At 36.0% G+C, this 6,726-nt stretch overlaps 1 pseudogene; it reads right to left on the bottom strand.

The window, feature by feature from the left end:
• Nucleotides 1–5,768: 5,768 nt before the first annotated feature.
• Nucleotides 5,769–5,887, bottom strand: LOC116104227 (annotated as a pseudogene).
• Between the last annotated feature and the right edge of the window lie 839 nt (nt 5,888–6,726).

Below are 6,726 nucleotides of genomic sequence, written 5' to 3'. Positions count from 1 at the left end.
TAAGAAATGGTGTAGGTATTAAGATGAACCATAACAATTTCTTGTTCCTAACAGCAATTATAGTATGTGCCTCTCTTGTTCCCTAAGCCCTGTCAATTACTAATATTTAGTGCTGTTAAATAGCCCTTTGAAAATTACTTAAGTATATTGCAATACTCCATACATAATGTCATATAAATATTTTATATTGTGTGGTGACTTGCTAAGAATATCTGTAATAATAAAAAGATGGAGATTACACTATGACAACCTGTATATGAACATTTTACCTGTCCCCTGGAGCTGTGGGGCACAGCTCAAAAAAATGGTAAAACAATGGTAAAATGCTGGGCTTTTGTGACACTAATAAATTCTCTTGTTCCCAATATTAATAATGTTGGGTGAAGGACACATAAATAATGAAAGAGTTTATAAAGCTGGTGTTCTAGTTTCAAATAAATCATACAGCTTTGTTGTGGGTGTTGGATAAGATAATGGAATTTTCTGAATAGTAAAGTAAGAAGAACCATAAAAATAAAGAATAAAGAAAATGTGGCTGCTAGTTAAAGTGTAAAACCCTAAGTAAAGCTTCATGAGTACAGAATGACCATTCCAACTCTACAGAATTTTACTAACATGTGACGAGTTAGGGAATCAGAGTTTGATTGGCTTCCTTAAACTGTTTATTGGTTTTCATATTGTGAATACATAATAATGAATGATTTTACTAAAATAACTATATAATATCATTTACATATTCATGTTATCAATATTATTTCAGTTTGACACTAACAGAAACAAAGTTAACTGTTTAAGGAAGACATTTATTTCTTCAAAATCAGTGCATAGAAAGTGACACTTTGAATAGAAGTATATCAAGTTCCATGAAACTGAGAAATTGTTTTCTATTTTCTATCTTATATTTTTATGAGATTAGGCTTTTGGTTAAAGATACTAATCATAGATTGATAAAACTCTTGTTTTTTTTTAATTCTGAGGATATATATATATATATATATATATATGTTATAGATGTGCATTCACTTTGTTTATTGCCTTTAATGTATTTCAGTGACTGGTTTTCTACTTCCTTTAATAGTTGATAGAGCATTGAAGACAGTTCAGTGATGTAACCCAATTAGAATGTATTTTTCAATAGATCTTGAAGGCAGAGGTCTGAAATCAATGTGTTATCAGACTCTTTTCCTCTAGTCAGAGTCTTAGAGTCAGTATATTTAGGGAGGCACATCATTCTGGTCATCTTCGGGGAAAATCTTTCTAGCTTTAGCAACTCCTGGTATCACTAGGTTTACAGTGTGTTAGTCTGGGTGAAGTAGTCTGTGAAGTAAGGACACAGCTGATGCCCTTCCATGTCCATCTCTCTGTGTCTAAGTTGCTTTGGTTTTTCCTTCTCTTCTCTAATAACACCCATTGAACATGGGCTTATCCTCATCCGGAAAAGGTATATCTTTAGACCCTTTGGAAATTCAACTGGTCCAGACATTATTCCTAAATTATATGAAATACTGATGTTCTGGATGAACATGTGTACATGGGAAAGAACTTGTTTCCATTCATGGTGAAATTCATTAACTGGATTATATCAATTAAAACAATCTTCTCTCTGAATAAAATGTCCTTGGTCACAGTGTACTATTGAATTTAAGTGTAACTAGATTACGTTAGAAAGAGTGGTCACAATGATGTTTATGAAGGATGTTATTGTCAGCCTTGCTTTAGAGTATCATCTTTCTCTGGTTTTGGCATTGAGATAGTACTGATATTATAAATTGAGTTGTTTCAAGATAAGTTTTATCACCTATGCTTTCTAAACCAGGTCACAAACTGTCCAGCCCTTTCAACATTTTGACTCAGTGTCTGCATGGTTTTAGAATTTGAACTGAACTAGCTGCCTTTGAATCATTAGAAGCACCTTTACTATCTTTGTCTTTCCTTGGAAATCAAAACTGTCTTTCAGCTTTGTATTTTCTGCATTTTGTGGGACTGTGTTGTTCCTTCTGTTTTTCAGTACAGTGGCTGAAAGCCAAGCACTGCCTGGCATTGTGAATGTTCAGGTCACAGGCATTGCTTTTCTAGATGGGATTTTCCAGGCTATTAATTCCACATGCACTGCCCATCACTTATGATTCAGCAGCTCCACACTCATGTTTAGTTTTCTGGAGCTCCTTCTGTTTTCAGCCCTCTGCTATGTTCTCTGTTGTAGACACTCCATCTAGTCCAGCTACCAGGATCATCATTGGAAACCTGATGCCCTGAAACTTGCAATTTAAATCTAAGTGGTGTTGGTATGTGGTCATTTTATCTCCTAGAGTTTATTTAAGATAAGAATTAGTAATGGTACTAGGGTAACCATCTAGAGTGTGTGATTCAGGATTTCAGTTCTCACCACAAGGTCTAATCCCGCTTAGTAGCAGGAGAGATAGTTCCAGGCAGCAGCTTAATTGATCAAGACAGTAAAGCTTAATAAAATGTTGCATTATGATTATTAACTTTTTTCCTGATATTACTGACTGATGGTTGAAATACAGCTGAGATGTTTATGGGGATTTCAACTTATGTGTATTTTCATTGTAAGTAGAACACAAAAAAATAAATCCACTGGAAAAGGGACATTAGTGATTTGTTGTTTTCTTTTTTTTTAAATCTATCTAATGAGAATAAGAAATATTTATGGTTCCTTTGGAGAACAATTTTGTAACACATATTAACAACTATAAGAAGTTTTATGGCCTTAGGGCTAAGAAACCAAATAATATATTCCAGATGTTAAAGTCCTTAATAGACCAACATACATTAGTTTGATAGCCATTGTGATTAAATAGTTGGAGCTTAATTGATCATGGTGGTACATATGCATTCTTAATTCCAGCACTCAGCAGACTGAGGCAGGCTTGTAAGTTCAAGGCAATTCTGGTCTATATAATGAGCACAAGGCCAGCCAGAACTACATAATTAGACGCTGTCTCAAAAGAAAAAATTCAAAGGCCCCACTGGGAGCAATCAAAATAGTTATACTGAAGCGATAATTTAATCAATAACATAATTTAATAAAATGAAAAGTAAACCAAAATTATGCATAAAACACTAATTTTAAAAAGCATAATTTCATATGAATACAAAGTCATAACTCAGTATGTAGCTCTATTTGACATTGTGTAATTACTACCTACTATGGACAGAGCCTTTTACCTACCAAGTTCTTGTTGCCGGAAATGTTAAGTATAGTAAATATTTAAACACATCAATGTATAAAAGTGAATGAATGTTAACATTCTGCTGTTATTGAATGTAACAGTTTTCAAAAGGAGGGTTATGGGGTCTATTCATTTGAGAGGATTTGTTCTATCACCAGTATGACTATGCTAACAGTAGTCTTGAGCTGTAATTATTTCAATAATGTCAATCCTAAGATTCACATATGGGAAAGGGGAGACCCAGAAAAACCCATGAATCCCAAAAGACTCTCAGTACCTGAGTCCTCTCTCTTAGATAACATAAACTGTAACCTGCTACTGGTGGAGAGGAGACTAGCTATGTTAAAGGCAGTAGGATACAGGTTTCCCTGGACTTCACAGATGCTGGCTGTGAGGTTTTGGTGATGCAAATTGCAGAGTTATTCACAATTCTTTAGAAAGTACAAGCAGCCCATGCTTTACCTTATTGTAACTCAAGCCATTTCTTTTTTCTGTCTTTTTCCGTTTCTTACTAGAGAGAATACAAAAAATGTAGATAAAAAACATAATTATGCTTCTTTGTGCTAGAGAACACTATAATATTAAAAATACAGTCTATAAGAAAATTTTAAACTCTGCCAGAAAACCACTAAGATTCACCCCTACTTTTACCTAAGGGACTAAATATATAAATCAGCATATAAAATCAGTATGCCTTCTATATATCATATATCAGTAGCAAACATGGCATTAGAAATCAGGAAACATATTCCTAATCACAATAGTCTTAAACAAACAAAACCACTAGAACATAATTAAGTAAGTGAAAATTTTCTGCAGTGGCACCTGTGATTCTATAAAGAAAGAAACAGAGGAAGACCAAAGATGATCAGAAACACCTCTGCTAATAGATGGGGAGAATGAACCTTGTGAAAATGGCCATTTATCAAAAGAAACTTACAGTGCAAACCAGGTGAAAATTCTTAGTCATTAAAAATGTGAATTAAAAATATTTTGGAGCCAGGCAGTCGTGGCACGTACCTTTAATCCCAGCACTAGGGAGGCAGAGGCAGGCAGATTTCTGAGTTCAAGGCCAGGCTGGTCTACAGAGTGAGTTCCAGGACAACCAGGGTTATACAGAGAAACCCTGTCTCGGTAAAGAAAAAAGAAAAAAAACTCAAAAATATTTTGAGATTTCATTTTACTCATACTAGGGGAAATAAGATTAAGAAAAAAATATCACAACAAACTCTGACAAGGATGTGAGAATTTAGAACCTTCCTAAACTCTTTGTGGGACTCTATGTCCTACTGCAGTTATAGCCACTCATCCATGTTCATTGCTGCGTTATTAACAATGCCTAGGAAAAGGAGGCAGCCTGAATGTCCATCAATACTGAGTAATGTAATAAAAATTGTTATGAAAATTTGAGGAAAACATAGTACATGTGCATAATAGAATTATATTTACCTCCAGGAGGAGGGAGTGGGTGGGTTAGTGAGCAGGGGGAGGGGGGAGGGGATGGAGGTTTTTGTAGGGGAAACCAGGAAAGGGTATAACATTTGAAATGCAAATAAAAAAATCTAATAAAAAATAAATAAAATAAAAAGGGAAACAACAGATTTGCAGGTAAATGGCTTGAATAGGAAATAGTCATCCTGAGTGAAGTAACTCAGACTCAGAAAGATAAGTACTACATTTTTTCTCTCAACTTTTATTTTTTAAGATTCATTTATTTATTTTATGTATGAGTACGTTATTGCTCTGTTTAGGCACACCAGAAGAGAGCTTCAGATCTCATTACAGATGGTTGTGAGTCACCATGTGGTTGCTGGGAATTGAACTCAGGACCTCTGGAAGAGCACTTGGTGCTCTTAACCACTAAGCCATCTCTCCAGCTGCACACCATTAATCCCAGCACTTGGAAGGCAGGGGCAGGTGGATTTCTGGGTTCAAGGCCAGCCTGGTCTACAGAGTGAGTTCCAGGACAGCCAGGGCTACACAGAGAAACCTTGTCTCAAAAAAAATAAAAAATAAAAAATAAAAAATAAAAAACCTATCATTTTTTCTCTCATATGTGAACCCTAACTTTTACTTTTAAACTTCAAATGTACCCACATGCTGTTAAGAGAGTTTTGAACATAACTAATTAAATTACTCCCAAAGGCAGATTTTGTATTTAATGAGAGAACTCAAGTCATTGTTAACTTATCAAACAATGTGCTGCGAATAGTTCTGGTGCCCCAAGATCCAGTAATTATGGCCATACTGTAGAATTGAATTTTTAAGTGATATGTAGGCCAATTTCTCTTCCTGGAATAATGTCCATAGAGAAAATTAATGCAAAATCATAGTAATTTTACATGTGTTTCTATTTTAATGCATTTTATGATTCATTGCTCCTGTTGAAGGACCATAGTGTGGGTTAGTAGATTCTGTTAGCTGCATGCAGTACCAGGTTTTAATAGCACCCAGGTATCTTGATATATATATATATTCTATAAAGGTGACTTAAGAATCAAGGGTACAGAAAAGAACTTGTCTTGTAAATCTGTGGCTCTAAATTTAGTCACCCAGAATCTACATTAAAAAATCAATAGCCAGCACACAGTATTCCCAGGCAGTCTCCCATCCAAGTACTAACCAGGCCCAACCCTGCTTAGCTTCCAAGATCAGACGAGATCAGGTGTGTTCAGGGTGGTATGGCCATACAGGATGAACAACTCTCAAACCACAAGGAACTCAAGAGGAAGGAAGACCAAAATGTGGATATTTCATTCCTTCTTAAAAGAGGGAACAAAATACCCAAGGAAGGAGTTGCAGAGACTAACTATGGAGCAGAGACAGAAGGAAGGAGAAGCCAGGTTAATATAGCTATCTCCTGAGAGGCTCTGACAGTACCTGACTAATACAGATGTAGAGGCTCACAGCCATCCATTGAACTGAATACAGGGTCCCCAATAAAGGAGTTATAGAAAGGACCAAAAGGAGCTGAAGGGTTTGCAGCCCCTTAGGATGAACAACAATATGAACTAACTAGTCCCCTCAGAGCTCCCAGGGACTCAACCACTTACCAAGGACTGTACATGGTAGGACTGATTGTTCTGGCAGCATATGTATAGTAGAGGATTGCAAAGTTGATCATCAATGGGAGGAGAGGACCTCAGCCCTGTGAAGGTTCTGTGCACCAGTGTAGGGGAATGCCAGGGTTAATAAGTGGGAGAAGGTGGGGTGGCAAGCTTGGGGAGGAGGGAGGCAACAGAGGTTTGTTCTTGTTGTTTTTGTTTATTTGTTTGTTTTTTGGAGGGCAACCTGGGATAGGAGAAATCTTATGACATGTAAATAAAGAAAATATCTAATTAAAAAAAATCAATAGCCAGGCTTGGAAATGAAATATTTTAAACACAGCACTGGATAGACAAAGACAGGCAGATCGTAATGGCTCATTTGAGAGGGCATTCTAGCCAATTTATTGAACTCCAGGCCATTAAGAGGCCAAAAATCTTCACTCAAATACTATTTGCCAATATAGTTCCTAAAGAACAACAACTGA

This window comes from Mastomys coucha, unplaced genomic scaffold (assembly GCF_008632895.1).
Source record: "Mastomys coucha isolate ucsf_1 unplaced genomic scaffold, UCSF_Mcou_1 pScaffold21, whole genome shotgun sequence".
In the NCBI taxonomy this organism is placed as follows: Eukaryota; Metazoa; Chordata; class Mammalia; order Rodentia; family Muridae; genus Mastomys; species Mastomys coucha.
Note: the sequence above shows the minus strand (reverse complement) of the source record. Positions and strands in the feature narration are given on the sequence as shown.